The sequence below is a fragment of the Macaca thibetana genome, chromosome 2, assembly GCF_024542745.1.
Source record: "Macaca thibetana thibetana isolate TM-01 chromosome 2, ASM2454274v1, whole genome shotgun sequence".
NCBI lineage: Eukaryota > Metazoa > Chordata > Mammalia > Primates > Cercopithecidae > Macaca > Macaca thibetana.
In genome coordinates this window covers 78031237-78050512 of record NC_065579.1, presented here as the reverse complement: position 1 = coordinate 78050512, position 19276 = coordinate 78031237, and positions in this window count along the sequence as shown.

The following is a 19276-nucleotide window of genomic DNA, read 5'->3' as shown; positions in this document are numbered from 1 at the left end:
GGACAGGAATGGAGAAAAAGGCATTTGCCAAGTCAGTGGCTGCATACCAGGTACCAGGACGTGTGTTAATTTGCTCAGGCAATGAAACCACATCTGGTACAGCAGCTGCAATTGGAGCTACCACTTGGCTAAGCTTACAATAATCCACTGTCATTCTTCAAGATCCGTCTTCTGCACAGGCCAAATGGGAGAGTTGAACGGGGATGTGGTGGAAATCACCACCCCTGCATCTTTCAAGTCCTTAATGGTGGCACTAATCTCTGGAATCCCTCCAGGGATGCAATATTGTTTTTGATTTACTATTTTTCTAGGTACAGGCAGCTCTAATGGCTTCTATTTGGCCTTTCCCACTAGAATAGCCCTCATCTTACCAGTCAGGGAGCCAATGTGGAGGTTCTGCCAGCTGTTTAGCATGTCTATGTCAATTATGCATTCTGGCCCTGGGGAAATGACCACAGGATGATCCTCGCCCCCACCGGACCACTGTAAGTCTGACCTGAGCTAAAACTCCATTACTTCCTTGACCTCCAGAATGCCCTGCTTTAACTGGAGGACTACAATGACATTTTGGGTCCCCTGAAACCAACATCGGCTCAGGATCAGTGTCCAGAAGTCCCAAAAATGTCTGATCATTTCCCTTTCCCTAGTGCACAGTTACTCTGGTAAATGGCCAGAGATCTCCTTGGGGAAGGAGAAAGATTAACAGCATAAATTCTTGGTAGTGTGGTGGGGTCCTTCCTCAGTGGGATCTGGTCTCTCTTTTATTCAAGGGGTTCTGGGACTGTAAACTGGCTCAAGTTTGGAAATTGATGGAGGGCCATGAGTCTCTGACATACAGAGAAGAGCAATTACAGAGCTCTTCAAAGATGCAGGTGCTGCCCTTACAAATCAATTTTGCAAGGCATTGGTCAAGGATATATCTTCTGGACCCTCTCAGCTGGGATGAGTAGGTCTAAAGTGACTAATCCACTCCACCATCCCAATCTCACATAGCCTTTGGATCCCTTCCTCTACATTAAACCAAGGGAGGTTAGGCATTTCCAACACGCTCACAGTGAGCCATCTTTTAATCCATATTTCAGGTAACTAAGCAAATAAATTATTAGAACATTTTTAACTCCCCAAGCTGCAACATTAAATGCAGTGTCTTTACTTAGTCGGCCCAAATAAATAAATTCAGCCTGGTCCAACTCTATGCTTCTTCCACCATTATCCCACACCCTTAATAGCCATCCCCATGCCTATTCTCCAGATTTCTGCTTATATAAGTTAGCAAACTCAAGCAGTTCTTTTTGAGTGTAGCATACCTTCTCATGGGTCACACTCTCAACCTCACCTCTAGGACCCCGCCAGGACTTTAGTCTAGCCACAGGTCTAGAAGAAAACAGGGGTGTTGGTGATGGCTCCTAAGGAGAATCAACATTATCTTTCGTGGCAACTGCCTCAGGGGAGGCCATCACTGTTGCCTCAAGCAGCACAGGGTTTATCTCCTCAGACAAAGGTAGAAAGGCTGATGGCAGCATGGGTCAAGGAGAGTTGCCGCTACTGGGGATGGGGAAGCTGTTTCTTCTGGCAAAAAGTTACAAACTCAGTGTCCCCAGCTTTATCAGGGTTCTCTCACCACATCCCCATTCCAAGTCACAGTGTTCCCTTCTTTTCCAATCAATATCCTCGCTTTAACAGTAGACACCTGTCGACGCTGCGCATGCACCTTTCATTGCAGGTTAGCCACTCACATGATAAGATCTTGTGTCTGTTTTTCCATAATTTTAGCTCTTTGTCTAAAGAAGATAAGACTCTCGCTCAGGGCAATCTCAGCAGATTTGAGGGTCAGTATCTGAAGCCTTCTGAAGCTGGGAGAAAATCCCTGAGTTCATCATTTTTTTTCATCACTTTGTCCACTGAACTTAGGAGCAACCAACCAGTTTCATTAGGTTTCTTCGTTCTCCACATATGGTTAAAGGTATTATATACATAGTCATTAAATTCCTTGCCTCTCACGAGCCATGAATCAGAAGTGCCAAATGCATTTATTTTGCATAATTCTCTGAACAGTTTAGGTCAAGGATTATCAGTGTTCTCCATACTATTAGAAGTAGAGTCCTTAGTATTTTCAGGTCTAATCATATTAAGCAGCCAATTCCAAAAACCCCAAAACCAACAAAAGAACTCTATCCTTAATATTCTCTTCCTCTATAACCACTCCTGGTGGTACCTAAATCTGTATTAGTTAGGTTCTCTGTAGGGACAGAACTAATGGGATATATACACACACACACATGCACACTCCTATATATAGTTAATATATATATATTAGTTAATATACATATAGTGTGTGTGTGTGTGTATATATATATATAAACTCACACAATCACAAGGTCCAACAATAGGCCGCCTGCAAGCTGAGGAGCAAGGAAAGCCAGTCTGAGTCCCAAAACGGAAGAACTTTGAGTCAGATGTTCAAGTGCAGGAAGCATCCAGCACAGGAGAAAGATATAGGCTGGGAGGCTAAGCCAACCTATTCTTTTAACGTTTTTCTGCTTGCTTTGTATTCCAGCTGCACCAGCAGCTGACTAGATGGTGCTAACACAGACTAAAAGTAGGTCTACCTTCCCCAGCCCACTGACCCAAATGTTAATCTTCTTTGGCAACACCCTCACAGACACACCCAGGATCAATACTTCGCATCCTTCAATACGATCAAATTGACACTCAGCATTAAAAATCACATTTGGGAAGTTTATAAGTAATAGATAAAACCAAGTAATTCGACAAGATTAACAGAAGAAATGCTATTGTGATGTGCATTAATGACATTTTTTTAATGCAAATCACTGCCCTTAAAGTTGTCACATAGTGAAAGATTTTTAGAATTGTGAAATACAACATTTGCTTTCTAAAGTAACCCAGTGGGCCAGGGGCAGTAGCTCATGCCTATAATCCTAACGCTTTGGGAGACTGAGGGGCAAGGATTGCTTAACTGCTTAAATTCATGAGCTTGAGACAAACCTGGGTAACATAGTGAGACCCTTGTCTAAAAAAAAAATTAAAACAAAACTAACCCAATGAAATATGAACAAAATGAAATATAAATTATGAAATATAAATTGTATGTTTTTAAGGTAACCAGAAAGTAAAACATATTTATATATTGGAATTCTTCGGAATTCAACTAAAGGAGCTCTCTGTTCTTTTGTAAATTTCCTACCTTTCCTGAAAGAGATAAACTTTTTTTTATTACAGTATATGATTAGGAAAAATGTATGTCCATTCCATTTTGTGGGTTGTCTCTGATCTTTGCTGTTAACAAACAAACAAACAAACAGGTGGATGAGTCATGTGAAGTATGTCCTTTAAGGCATTACTTGGATTCATGTTTACAGTTCTTGAAAGATAATACTGTTTTCTTCTTTGACATCACGAAGCTCATAAATCAAGGCTTATCACACTGAAACATAATGCTCTTCAATATTTATTTCATAAAAGTTTATCATAACCTCTTATCTGCCAGGCATATTAACTAGTGGCATCCCAAATGAAGTTTCTTTCTCCTCTCATCCTCTCTGACACCCTTCTTTTCTTCTTTCCTTCCTTACCACTCTCTTTCCTCTGTCTCTCCTTAGGAAATATGGAGTAACCTAAGCAAAATTAAATGCTGACAAGAAACTTGATCATGGAAGAAGACATGAGAACTAGAGTGACTGGTGGAGAAGAGAGAGATAAACGCAAAGATAGAAGTCATTTTCCATTTAGTTAAGAGAAACAACCCCTTACTAATTGTGTCAGGGAAGAAGGAAGAAAGAACGAAGGAGTGTAAAATGAAAGTAGAGTGGTGGGAGGCTGAGGCAGGTTTGGCTACTGTTTCCTAGGAAGTGATGATTGAGATCACATTCTGAAAGTGATGTTGGAAGAGGTGCCCTGGTAGTTTAGAGAAAATAAAGAAAGCTTCTGTTAGTAATTGTTGTGAATTAGAGTAAGATAAAGAGAAAGTAACCAGAGGAAATACACAGGATTTCTGAGGCACATTGAAGGCTCAGTGGAGGCAAAAGATCTTGAATTTGTAATGGTGCTAATCATCATCAGTGCTCATTCAGCAAAGTTTAGTCAGAGAGAAGGAGAATTGGTGAATTGAGCTGTTGGTTTTTAAAATTTATACACACAAATGCACACAGACACACAGAGACACATATAACCAACATCATATGTATATATGTACATGCTTATATGTTACATATGTTATTGGTTATATACATGATATCATATATATATGACAAGAGATAACGGTCTAATCTGAAGGATGATTATCAAAATATTTCATGGAATTGATGTGGCTCTGAAAAGGTGTTTTATAGACAAATTATATATAGCTTTTGACAGAGAGAGGTTGATATTTTTTAAGTATGTGGCAATTAGGTAAAGACAAAGTATTACAGTAATAATGAAAGAGGAGAGCTGGGATAGTGAGAAAAGGTCAGAGAAGTGTTGGAAATTTAAGTCTTCAGACTACTTGTAATGATGGCTAAGGTAGGAGAGGCTGAAAAAAATGAAGTGGAGGTAGAAGTCTATGGAAGAAAGGAAGTCAATAAAATGACAAGCAAAGATATTAGATAGATGTTGATAGATAACCAGCATAATTGCAGAAATTAAGAAAGTCTAAATAATTTCACAAAGCCATTACTTAATTAGAAACAGTTATCAGGATGTTAGTAAATGGGAATAGTGGTAGTTAGGACCAAAAGGAAATGAAAGACACTAATAATTTTCAATAGAAGAAAATTAATTGCTTAATAAACCTATAAAACAAAGTCCAATTTTATAATTAATGAACTAGTAACTAAATTAAAAATTTAAATTTAGCTCAAGACCTGAATTGAAATTTGTTCAATTTAATTAAATAGAAATTAAATTTAGCTCAATAACTAGATTGAAAAAAATGAGAAACCATTTATTTTGTCCATGAAATTAGTGGAGTTTTTAAAAAAGTATTTTCATAGGTATAAAGAAAAACACACTCAATAATGTGAATGTAAAGTATCAAAACATTTTGGAAAGCAATTCAGCTATATTTATTAAATATGTATCTTTGACCAGACAATTATGTTACCAGAAAAAGCGGTCTCAATGCAGATCCCCAAAGAGGGTTCTTGGATCTCCTGCAGGAAGGAAATCAAGGAAAGTTGCAAAGTGCAGTGAAAGAAGCAAGCTTATTGAAAAGTACTCTCGGCCGGGAGCGGTGGCTCAAGCCTGTAATCCCAGCACTTTGGGAGGCCGAGACGGGCGGATCACGAGGTCAGGAGATCGAGACCATCCTGGCTAACACGGTGAAACCCCGTCTCTACTAAAAAAAACCCCAAAAAACTAGCCGGGCGAGGTGGCGGGCGCCTATAGTCCCAGCTACTCGGGAGGCTGAGGCAGGAGAATGGCGTGAACCCGGGAGGCGGAGCTTGCAGTGAACCGAGATCCGGCCACTGGACTCCAGCCTGGGAGACAGAGAGAGACTCTGCCTCAAAAAAAAAAAAAAAAAAAAAAAAAAAAAGAAAGAAAGAAAAGTACTATGTTACAGTGTAGGGCATCCTCAGAAAGCAAGCAGAGGAGTGCCTCTCAGTGAGAAGAGAGTTTATTGAAAGCTACATCATTATAGAGTGTCCTCAGAAAGCAAGGGAAGAAAGCAAGGGAAGGAATGTTCTATCTTTTAAGTTTTTATTATATAGAGGTCTTGTCTATGTAAAGACTAAGCTGTGACTATGTGCAGGTGAGGTGACAGCACAACAAAATTTATTGTTCTGTTGATTTAAAGAAAACTGTCCTTGACATTGTACTGTGTGAGTACATCAAAACATAACTACAATTATATATATATATAAAAAATATTATGATGGGTATTTGGATATCTGGGTTCTGTTGATGTAAGAGTGTGTCCTTGTAGGTATCCTTAGGCTGTTTTCTCAACTATAAACATCTTATGACCATGAGTTATGACTAAAGGAATGTGCCTGATTTGTCTCAAGACAGAGCTGAACTTAAAATGGCCTTATTCTGGCTCTCCTAGGTTCACGCATCCCTGACAATTCTACCTCTAAAGGAAGCTAGAAGTACAAAATCACTGCAGAGGCATTTAAAGTAAATAAAACTGAAAGAACATGAATGTTTAACAAGAAAGAAAATGCTTCTCGAATTATGTTAAATGGATAAGTATAATAGTTTACAGTATGATCAAATTATTTAAAACCAAAAATTGTGCATACAAAAGAATATTAAAATAAAATGTCCTAAGATTTTAAGAAAAAGAAAATTTTTTCTTTTGTGTTCCTCAAATTTTTCCTAAATAATGTTTTATCAATTTATGCTAGAAATATAAAGCCAAATGTATTAACAACAGGATCAGCTACCAACAGCCCCACCAACAAAAATTCAAATGGGTTAAAAATATAAAATAAAATTAAAACAAATATAAAACATTTAAATAAAGTAAGAAAACAATATTCTGAATTTAATTCTAATAACATTTAAAAACTGAGTTTGATAAGTTGATTTTAAACTTAATCTTGAAGAGTAAATGAAACAGGACAACATATTATGTAAAGTTGAATTTGGTAAAGGCTATTTGTAAATATCTATACAAATTTTAAATGTTTAGACCCTTTGGCCCAGCAATTTCATTTCTGAGAGCCAAATGTACAAAACAGTTAGAAAAGTAAAAAAGACATATTTATAGTATATTACTTATTTAATATTTATTATAACATTATTTCTAATAGCAAAATTTTATAAATAATCATCTTTCTTGAAAAATGGTTAAATAAATCATATTGTTTGTGTTTTGAAACACTATGCAAGCACTAAAGAATGAGCTGTGATAGGCAACATTGCTGAAAAAGATCTCTGAGGCCAGGCATGGTGGCTCGTGCCTGAAATCACAGCACTTTGGGAGGCTGAGGCAGATGGATCATGAGATCAGGAGTTTGAGACCAGCTTGATCAACATGGCGAAACTCCATCTTGACTAAATATACAAAAATTAGCCAGGCTTGGTGGTGCATACCTGTAAGCTCAGCTACTTGGGAGGCTGAGGCAGGAGAATTGCTTGAAACCCAGGAGGCGGAGTTTGTAGTGAGCCAAGATTGCTCCATTGCACCCCAGCCTGGGTGACAGAGCAGGAGTCCATCTCAAACAAAACAAACAAAACAAATATATGTATATATCTCTGAGACATTGTAGTTAAAAAACAAATATAGGATCCTGGCTTATATTAATAAAGGAGTATCAGACTCATCCTCCTGCTGATAACAATTATAAATTCTGGGGAAAATATTCAAAACAGGCCTATTTAAATGCAACCAAAATAAGACAGAAACTGGAAGGATTTGAACTTTGGAGGAAGGAAACCCTGTTCAGATTATGAAAACTTCTCTCTGGGTAGCTCTTTCTCTGAACTCTTAAAAGTGTAGCTGCGTTGGCTTCCAGTCTGTGTTTTCTCAATTCCATGAGATTTTTGTACTCTTTTTTTGGTCTGCTTTCCCTGTGCCAAAATCTGAAAACAGCTTCCACTCAGAAAGTCACAACAATGACAGGACTCACCTCATATGTTTTCAGTTTCTCAGAGATCAGAGTCCTGTGATGCTTATTGCCCCTTGATACAGTTTGCACATGTGTCTTCATCCAAATCTTGTGTTGAATTCTAGTCCCCAATGTTGGAGGTGGGTCATGGTGAGAGGTGATTGGATCATGGGGGTTGATTTCTCATGACTGATATAGCACCATTCCCTTGGTGCTGTCCTCACAATAGTGCGTGAGTTTTCATGAAATCTGTTTGTTTAAAAGTGTGTGGCACCTTGCTTGCTCCCTCTTGTTCCTACTCTGGCCATGTGATATACCTGCTCTTCCTTTGCCTTCCACAATGATTGTAAGTTTCCTGAAGCCTCCCCAGAAGCTGAGCAGATGCCAGCATCATGCTTCCTGTACAGCCTGCAGAATTGTGAGCCGATTAAACCTCTTTTCTTTAGAAATTACCCAGCTTCAGGTATTTCTTTATAGCAATGCGAGAACACATACAGAAAATTGATACTGAAGAATGGGGCATTGTTATAAAGATACCTGAAAATGAAGAAGCAGCTTTGGAACAGGCAGAGATTGGAAGGGTTTGGAGGACTCAGAATAAGTCGGGAAAATGAGGGAAAGTTGGGAACTTCTTAGAGACTAGTTAAAGGGTTGTGACCAAAATTCTCATAGTGATAAAGATAGTGAAGGCCAGGCTGACAAGGTCTCAGATGGTAATGAGGAAGTCATTGGGAACTGGAGCAAAGGTACATGTGCTATACCTTAGCCAAGAGTTTGGCTGGATTGTGTCCATGCCCTATTAATATGTGGAATTTTGAACTTGAGAGTGATGACCTAGGGTATCTGACAGAATAAATTTCTAAGCAGCAAAGTGTTCAAAATGCAGTGTGGATGCTTCTAACAACCTATGTTCAGATGTGGAAGCAAATAAATAAGTTGGAACTCTTATTTAAAAAGGAAGCAGGGCATAAGAGTTTGGAAAATTTGCAGCCTGGCCATGTAGTAGAAAACAAAATCCCATTTTCAGGCAAAGAATTCAAGTGGGCTGCTGGGCAACCACTTGCTAGCGAAATTTGCATAAACAATTTGTCTTGGCTGATAGCCAAGACAATGGGAAAAAGACTTTGAAGGAATTTCAGGGAACTTTACTACAGTTCCTTTCATCACAGGTCCTCAGGCCTAGGAGGGAAGAATGGTTTTGTGTAATAGGCCCAGGACCCTGCTGTCCTGTACAGTTTCAGGACACTGCTCCCTGCATCCTAGCCACTCCAGCTCCAGCCTTAGCTCAGAGGGGCCCAGGTAGAGCTTGGGTAGCTGCTTTGGAGAGTGCAAGTTATAATCTTTGGTGGTTTCCACGTGGTGTTCAGCCTGTGGGTGCACAGATTGCAAGAGTTTATGCTTGGGGGCCTCTGCCTAGATATCAGAGGTTGTATGGAAAATCCTGGATGTCCAGGCAGAAGTCTGCTGCATGTGCTCTGCCCTCATGGAGAACCTCAACTAGGGCAGAGGGGAAATGTGAGGTTAAAGTCTCCACTGGGACACTGACTATTTGAGCTGTGAGAAGAGGGCCACAATCCTCAAGACCCCAGAGTGGTAGATTTACTGACAGCTTGCACCCTATACCTCAAAGCCACAGACACCCAATGCCAGCCTGTGAGAATAGCTGCATAAGCTGCACCCTGCAAAGACACAGGGACAGAGCTGGCCAAGGCCTTGGGACCCCACCCCTTACACCAGTGTACTGTGGTTGTGGGAAATGGAGTCAAAAGAGATTATTTTGGAGCTGTAAGATTTAATGACTGTGCTGCTGGGATCTGGATTTGCATGGGACCTGTAGCCCCTTTCTTTTGGTCAATTTCTCCCTTTTGGAACAGGAATAATTACCCAATTGCTTGTGCCCCCATTGTATCTGATATGGTTAGGCTTTGTGTCCCCACCCAAATCTCATCTTGAATTGTAATCCCCATAATTCCCATAATCTTCACATGTTAAGGGAGAGACCAAGTGGAGGTAATTGAATCATGGGGGTAGTTTCCCCCACATTGTTCTCATGATTGTGAGTGAGTTCTCATGAAATCTAACGGTTTTATAAAGGGCTCTTCCCCTGTTGCTTGGCACTTCTTCCTGCTGTCTTGTGAAGAAGGTGCCTTGCTTCCCCTTTGTCTTCTGCTTCCCCTTTGTCTTCTGCCATGATTATAAATTACCTGAGGCCTCCCTGGCCATCCTGAACTTTGAATCAATTATACCTCTATTCTTTATAAATTACCCGGTCTCAGGCAGTTCTTTATAGCAGCATGAAAATGAACTAATACAGTACCTTGGAATTAAATAATTTGTTTTTGATTTTACAGGCTCATAGGTGGCAGGAATTTGCCTTGTCTCAGATGTGACTTTGCACTTCAGATTTTTGAGCTGATGCTGCAATGAGTTAAGACTTTGGGAGGCTGTTGGGAAGGCATGGTTGTATGTTGCAATGTGAGAAGGACATGAGATTTGGAAGGACCTGGGGGTGGAATGATATAGAGTGGATTTGTGTTCCCACCCATGTTGAATTGTAATCCCCAATGTTGGAGGTGGAGCCTGGTGAGAAGTGATTGGATCATGGGGGTAAATTATTCATGAATGGTTTAGCACCATCCCTTGGTGATGTCCTCGTGATAGTGAGTGAATATTTGTAAGATCTGGCTATTTAAAAGTGCAGCACTTGGCTTGGCTCATTCTCTTTTGTTCTTGCTCTGGTCATGGGCAGTGCCTGCTCTCCTTTTGTCTTCTGCCATGATTGTAAGTTTCCTGAGGCCTCCCCAGTAGCCAATCATATGCCCACATCATGTTTCCTATACAGCCTACAGAATCATGAGCCAATTGAACCTCTTTTTTAATAAATTACCCAGTCTCAGGTATTTCCTTCTAACAATGTGAGAACAGGCTAATACACCCACCAGTAAATTTTTTATTTTCTAATTGACAGAAAGAGCTAATTCAAGATTATCTTATTTTTTTCATGGAAGCAAGTAGAAGTCTCACCTAGAAATCTAGATTCGGCAAAAATATCTTTTGAAAATGAAAGCAAAATGTTTTCAGAAAAATGGAAGCTGAGAGAATTTGTTGCCAACTGTAAGAATTTGCTACTGTAAAGAAATGTTAAAGGAATGTCTTCACACTGTGAAAATTGATACCAGATGCGAATTCAGATATACAGGAAGGCATGTAGGATACCAGAAATATTAAACATATAGGTAAATATAAAACATTATCTTTTATTTATTTTTAAAATTCTTTAAGCCATAGACTATTTAAAACAAAAGTAAAAACAATACATTGTGAGGTTTATAATGTGTAGAAGTAGAATATATAGTATAACATTACAAAGAATATGAGTGGTGAAAATTGGAATTTACCAGTTTTTACATAAAGTGGCATAATATGAATTCAAGAAGTCTGTGATTAATTAAGGATGTACGTTGTAATCCACAGAGGAAATAATGACCCCCCAAAAACTGTATTAGCTAAGCAGCCAATACAGAAGATAATTTGGGCTATTAAAATTTTTATTAACCAAAAAGAAAACAGAAAATGAAGAACAAAGAAACAAAGAGCAAATAGATAGCAAATGACACTATAATAGACTCAATGTCACTTATGTCAATAATTTAAATTCAGAGTTTATCAGACTACATAAGAAAGCAAAACCCAACTATATGCTGCCTACAAGAGATCCACTCTAAATATATTGATAAAGACAGATTGAACATGAAGGTACAGAAAAAGGTACACCATGCAAACACAAAGCAAGTGAAAGCTATTGTGCTACATCAATGTCAGATGAAATTGACTTCAAGACAAGGAGTATTACCAGACATAAAGAGGATCATTTTACAATCACAAAGGGTCAATTCATCAATAATATGAAACAATCCTAAGGTGAATACACCTAATAACAATACTTTAAAATTCACGAAGCAAAAATGAATAAAATTAAAGGGATAAAAAGATAAATCCCCAAAGCTAGAGACTGTAATACTTCTCTCAGTAATTGGTACAACAAGTAGACAAAATGTCAGTACAAATTATGGTAGACAATTTAAACCAACCTATCAATCAACCTGATCGAATTTATGCTTATAAAACACTATTCCAACAACTGTGGAATACACAATCCTTTCAAGAGTACATGAAACATGCAGTAAACTATATGCTGAACCACAAAACAAATATTAACGAATTTCAAAGTTTGGAATCATGTACTCTGTCTATAACCAAATTAAATTAGTAATATAAGTAGCAAAACAATATTTATGGTATGATTCTATATATGTTAAATAATACTAATCCAGCAAACCAATTGCTATGATCTAAATGTTTGTGTCTCCCCAAAATTCATAGGTTGAAATTTTAACCCCCAAGGTGATAGGACATGAGAGTTTGGAAGGTGATTAGGTGATAAAAGCAGAGGTTTTATAAAGGTAATTAGTTCCCTTATTTAAAAAGGCCACAGATAAATCCTGATATGGTTTGGTTGTGTTCCCACCCAAATCTCATCTTGAATTCCCATGTGTTATGGGAGGAACCCGGTTAGAGGTAATTGAATCATGGGGGCAGGTCTTTCCTGGGCTGTTCCCATGATAGGGAATAAGTCTTATGAGATCTGATGTTTTAAAAAACAGGGGTGTCCCTGCACAAGCTCTTTTATCTTGTCTGCTGCCAAGTGAGATGTGCCTTTCACCTTCTGCCATGATTGTGAGGGCTCCTCAGCCACGTGGAACTGTAAGTCCAATAAACCTCTTTCTTTTGTAAATTGCCCAGTCTCCTGTATGTTTTTATTAGCAGTGTGAAAATGGACTAATACAAATCCTTTACCTCTTCTACCATGTGGGAACACTGTGAGAAGACATCCTTTTATCTATGAAACAGGGAATGGGCTCTCACTAGACGCTGAAACTGTTGGTGCTTTGATGTTAGACTTCTTAGCTTCCAGAACTATGAGAAAGAAATTTCTGCTTTTATAAACCACTCAGCTTATGGTGTTTTGTTTTAGCAACCCGAACAGATGAAGATATGAATACATTTTAAGTGTACAAAAGTATGTATGCACATATATAAAAAAGAACTAACAGAATATAGATCAAAGATCACTTCTTAACCGGAAAATGGAAATGAAAAAGGGGATTAAAGAGGGATATCTATGCTTTATTTAAGTGTGTTTTATAATTCTTATTCCTATATTACTTGTGTGTTTAGAATACATAGAAGAAGCCTAGTGAAGAATCAATGCAGGGACTAGCTGACACAAATTTTGAAATAGAAGACTAGTGAAGGAAGATTTGCTCTGCTATTATCAGAATATTTTGTACAGCTGTGGTAATGATAAACTTGAGGTACAATTACAGGAAGCAACAAAACTAAATGGAATAAAATACAGACTGGTAACAGATTCATTACATATGAGATTTTGGTAGATAGTAAAGGTGACATTTAAAATAACTGGGCAATGGGAGTAATCTTTAATAAATGTTGTTAGAAAAGTTGGCTAAGTGCTTAGGGACAAATTAGACCCTGCGGTGGTCATCAGTGCTGTCCATCGTATACTTTTAGCTCTCTATTTTGGGGCCATAGTACGATTGTATTTCCTCACCACCTTTGAAGTTAGATGTGGCCTTGGGACTTGTTTTGGCCAATGAGATACAAACATATGTAGCAGTTGTCACTTTCACATAGAAATAAAATGTGCTTATTGTGGTAGGACACTAGATTTTGCAACCCCAGCATTACCCAACTAATGTGAAAATTGGTGTCTAGAATGTGGGGGATAGTGTAATAAAAAACCAAAATGTTTTGCATTACAAAATGGACTCTGGGAAACAGTGGGGAAGAAAATATTGAAGGTCAGACTGTTTCTCTGTTCTCCATAGTAGAAAACTTTTGATAAACTGTTGCTCTCAATGATGTGGATGGATGATGATGTATCTAATGAACTTTTTGTACTAGGAGAAAAAACATTGCAAAATAGAATGGTGGCAGCATGCTTTCAGAGACATAGCCTGAGTCCAGAAAAAATATTTACAAGAAGGTTAGCTGAAATAGAAATTGCCACTTTGCAAGCACAGATGAATCTGAATTTTTGGATTTTTAAGGATAGAAGCAGCAACTGAAAACCTCAAATAGTTAAAGATAAAGTTGAAAAATAATTCGAACAACAAAAGTGGTTTAAAACTCAGTGTTAGTTTATTTGTAAATGCCAAGGACTGGAAATAACTCAAATGCCCCTCAACTGGAGAATGAGTAAACACATTCCATCCTGTTCGGTGGAACACTACTAAAAAGAACAACTGATACATGAAACAACATGGATGAGTCTCAAATCCTTTTTATTAAATAAAAGAATTCAGGCTTTAAAGGTTATGTACTGTATGATTCCATCTATATGTATCATTTCCAAAGGCAAAACTATAGGAACAGAAAACAAATTAGCAATATTCAGGAGCTAGGAATGAGGGAAGATGCAGAAGAATTTTGGGCAGGTCGGGGTAGTAGTGATTGAATTTTTACATATTTATTTTTTCAGTGGTGGTTACATAACAGTGTACATTTGTCAAGAGTCGTAGTACTGTACAGCAAAAAAACAAAAACCAAAAAACAAAAACAAAAAACACATTTGTACATATTGGTAAGCCCAGGAGGAGCCTGTTGTGAATGATTAAAAGCTGAGAAAGAGTGGAGGACATTTGATGGTTTTACAGAAGATAAGAGAAATTACCTTTGGTGAGGAAAGACACTTTCTCAGAGACGACAATGACGATGTATTGGACACATTTGATATGCCAACTAGAGCCAATGGACTAAGCACACTTAGTGTATACTTCTCTACAGAGAGGTATCTCTAATCCTTCCAGCATCCTGTGGGGAAGTATTATTATTATCATTTTAATGAAACTGAGGATCAGAGAGATTAAATAACTTGCACAAGGTTGCTTAGCTGGTAAATAATGCAACTGGACACATTTGTCTATCAAGCCCTAGCTGCTGCGTCTGTACAATGAAGAAAGTAGAATCTGTGATGATAGAAATTTTCAGGCAGAAATGGAAGTTGAAGAAACTATAATCAGGAGACCTTATTATAGCAACATTATAAGATTATACCATCTGTATGTAGCCAGGGCATTAATGGAGTGACATGAGGTTGAAAGCTTGAGTAGAGTGGGAAAATTGAAGGAGGTTGTGATGATTTCTACATTTATTTCTAATTTTTGTCCTTGTACCTACCATAGGGATAAAGTACCATCCTATCTTCAGTTAGATTTAAGTTTAGGAGACAGAAATCTTGCTACAAGATACAAGAGACCTACAATAGTATTGATTCAGTGTAGATTATCATAAGAATGTGCAACTTGAGAGCTTCTTATTTTACAAAGACCAATTCTTATCTATTTTCCAAATTCCATTTAATTTTGTGTTATGTTTATAAAGAATATGTCTTTGAAATTGTAATGTATTCCTGATGGTGGGAGAAGAACTTTAAAATATGTAAAGAAATGGTAATTTGCAGATGATTGTCATACTCATCTCTAATGGATGGATTAATTTTGATTTCTCACAAATTCTTTAGGAACTCAAAAAAGAAGTGGAAAACAAAAGGTAAGATCATAACTTCAAACCTTAAATCCATAACTTCAAACCTTAAATCCGTAACATTAATGAAATAGAGGCTGGGTTCAGAAAGACTTTTTCTATGAATGGCACTCCATTAAATTGTAAAATTTATGTCAATTTTCTTATATAAAGGTACATGCTTTAAGGGACCAGAACATACCACTCCAAAATGTGCCTCTTTGGCGTCAGGATTATTTTGAGAAACAGCAGCCACAAGAATAGGATTTATCCTTTTGTAAGAAACATTTACTTCTATAATGGAAATCTCCATTTGTAAGGGTGTCTCCCTCTCAGTTCCAGGAAGAGAAGGATGACTCTAAGTCACGAGAGACTGTTATCAATGGAGAAGGCATGGACTGAAATCTGTATAACAAACCTTACCATTGTTTGCTGTGCTTTTCCTGGTCACCTCCTCATAACCAGTCTCTGTTCTAACTAAAAATGGTATTTAAGCCTGATTTCAAAACTGTCTTTCTTATATTTACTCATTTCTCTGAGTATCTCCTATGTCTATATGAGGTATATGAGGTATACATGTCAATAAACTGTTTTCCTGTAATTAATCTGTCTTTCATGACTGAGGTCTGTCCTCATTAAGAACAATAAAGGGTAGAGAGAAAATTAATCTTTTTTCCTTCCAGTTCCACCCCAAAGTCCTACATGCTTTCATGGTGAATATGGTGATAACGTTAGCGTGGAAAGCACAAGGAAAGCTTTCATAAAACAAAATTGAATTGGTTCAAGCAGTGTTAAAATGGTGCAAGGGAGAAAAAAAATTGGTTCCTTCTATTCTTCTGAGTTCTTGGCTGGTCTCTGGATTAAATTGGCATAAAACAGATTAACAGGAAAAAGCAATTTTAATTATATATGTATGCACAGGGGTCCTACAGAAATATGAGACTTAAGGAAGTTTAGATAACTGAGACTTTTAAAACAGGGAAGTGGGGAGATAAATTATGGGAAGGTGAGGGGAGGGAGGAAATATAGGGTGAATGAAGATTGCCTGTTAGGCAGATAAAAATCTCTCAGCTGATGAGTAGCTCTCTTCCCGGTACAGATTTACTAATGACAATTTTCTTTACTAATGAAAATTTCCTCTATAAACTAAATTTATTTTTACAAAACGTGAAATTTATACTTCAGTAAGTTGAGGGGCAAGTAAAGAGCTTTTCTTGTGTTAAAAGAAAAACCTTAAACAAATTAAATTTAACAGAGTTTAACTGAGCAAAGACATTGCAAATTGGAAAGCCTTTCAAGTCAAAGTAGGTTCAGAGAGACTCCAGTTCAGCCACATGGTGGAAGAAAATTTTTAGAGGGAAAAAGGAAAGCAAGGTACAGAAAGCAGAAGTAAGGTACAGAAATAGCCAAATTGGTTACAACTTGGTATTTGCCTTGTTTGAATATGTTTTGAACAACTGACCCCTGTTGATTGGTCAAAACTTGATGATTGACACAAAAGTACATTACAATCTGTTTACACCTCCATTTAAGCTATAGTTACCTATGTACCCAGGTCTTTAGGCTGAACCTAAAATAGGTAAGCAGGCAGCTTTAGGCTAAACTTGATTTAACAACTGTGTTTGTTGGTCCTCAATTTCTTTTAGCTCAAAATAATACCCCAAAATGCTATATGTTGGCAAGACATGTTCTAAAACCTTTTAATGGAAAGGTATCTCACAAATCCTCTAGTTTAATTTCTTCATTTTACCTATGAGTAAAATGATCTGGCTTAAACAAATTTCTCTTAACTTGTGAGAATTTATTAACCAATTACAGTATTTCTTTTTAAAAAAATTGTGTTACATTTACATGGGTTCTTATTCCTTTCTTATATTGTGCCTACCAGGTGATAGAAGTAAGGATATAAAAATTAAAAGACAAAATCACTCTGACTAGTAATGGATGAAGGTATTTTAAAATACTATTGTGATATTTTTGTTCACTTTTGAAATGGCATATTATACTGGAAAGAATGAGTTGGCAATCAGAAGATGGAATTTTAATCCTACTCACTCTTTTAAGGATTCAGCTTCTTCATTTTATGTCCCAGTTCTTCCAGAAAATAAAAATCCTACAGTTTTGAAATAATATTATTAATATAAAATTTTTAGAGGGATAACTGCAAGCAACTTTGTAAGTGGAATGATAAAAATCTTAAAAATTATGGAATCTCTGTCCTGCAACATCTTTATGAAGAAAACAAACAACTGTCAGTCTTGAATGGTATTGAAATATTTGAAGAGAAGGGTATAAACCTGAAAGTCTCTGGAGATTTCTTCAGATCTAAAGTCTAACAACTATATCCCCAACATAGTAGGCGAAATGTCACTTAACATGTGAGTACTCATCAGGGCCGAGTTTATTAATCATCATTTCATGAAATTTTACTGCATTGCTATTGGTTCACACATGTGTCATAGCATCCTGCAGGTACTATCAAGTCATAAGTCGATGATCTTCTGAACTTTTATAAGAAAATAATTTAAGTAGAGCTGAATTGAGTAACACAAATTGAGTATTTACTATATTATAGCAGGTGTATTATTTAGAAGCAGTCATAAGATCATATTTAAAAGTTTCCAAAGACCCTTGATAAAATGGAAAAAGAAACACCTTTAGACATATATATTTTTTTCTTTACACAGGAATGATAATGACAACAGCCCTATTCCTTTACAGTCTCTCTGGAGTTATTCTTACCATGGCAGTTGCAGAAGAATGAAAGCTTCATGCTTTGGGAAGGCTGAATTTTTATGTCTGGAGCTCTTCTATTAGGTCGCACTGTTAAAGGCATAGTTCTTTCCTAAGGGAAACTTTTCCTGCTTCATAGCAGTCGCATGTATTCTGCCTGCGGCTGCTCTGCTGCCCTGCACTCCATGCATACCAACCTTATTAAAACAGGGTAAAAATGGTTCTTATGGAAAGTGTATCGTTGTTGCTCAACTGGTTATTATAAATTTTAAAAATATAGTTCTGACTTTCAGAAAAAAGAAAAAATACCATACAAGTTGTATCTGGACATCTCCAGAAATGAACAGACATAAAGCAGGTCTGCTAGAATTTGCACAGCATTTATGTTTGACTTCCTCTCTTATGGTGATATTTATTTCATGGCAAGGTACATATATAATGCCACGCTCCTTGGAGGACACAGAAGGAAAAATTCCAGGTATCAACTCCATTCTCTTTTACCTGCATACTCAACAATGTTAGAATCTTCCCATAGAAGAAAGACAGACTAAAAGTATGGCGATTCTGCACTCTTTTTAATTTTTAATTACTTATATTTATTTCTCTTTTCCTTTTTAGTTGTTCAGGTTCCCAAAGTGTAAAATATTATCTTGTCCTTCTTCAGTCAATGCGAGTTTCCTCTAATGGGATGATAGCTCTTTTCCTTTATGACTCAATGATGTAATTCATCTGAGTTTTACCTTCCTTTTTCTGCTTAAAATCTGTGTACTTTATGAAAATCACTTTGTTTTTTGAAATATATAGTAAAGCCTTTTTTGTTGTTGTTGTTATTTGTAGTGGTTTTTGTTTGTTTGTTTTGAGACAGTGTCTTGCTCTGTTGCCCAGGCTGGAGTTCGGTGGTGCAATCACAGCTCACTGCAGCCTCAGACTCCTGAGATTAAGGGATCCTCTTGCCTCAGCCTCCTTTGTAGCTGGGACTACAGGCATGCACTACCACACTCGGCTAATTTTTCTGATTTTTAGTAGAGATGGGGTCATGCTATGATGCCCAGGCTGGTCTCAAACTCCTGGCCTCAAGTGATCCTCCTGCCCTGACTTCCCAAAGTGCTGAAATTACAAGTGTGAGCGACTGGACCTAGTCAATAGTAAAGGCTTTCATTTATGAAGATGGTGGCTTGAATATTTCCCTCCAGTCCAAATCAATGACAAACTGTCTTTCCTGAGCCAAGCAGCTGTTGGACCAGCTCACAGGAGTCTAGAGGGTAGGAGCCAGGCGTTGGTTCTTCCAAGAACAGATGGAGAGAAAAGGAATACCTTTTCCCCTTCTGCTCTTAGGGATGCCTTCAGAGACCAGCAATGGAGAACTACAAGGTGCTGATAAA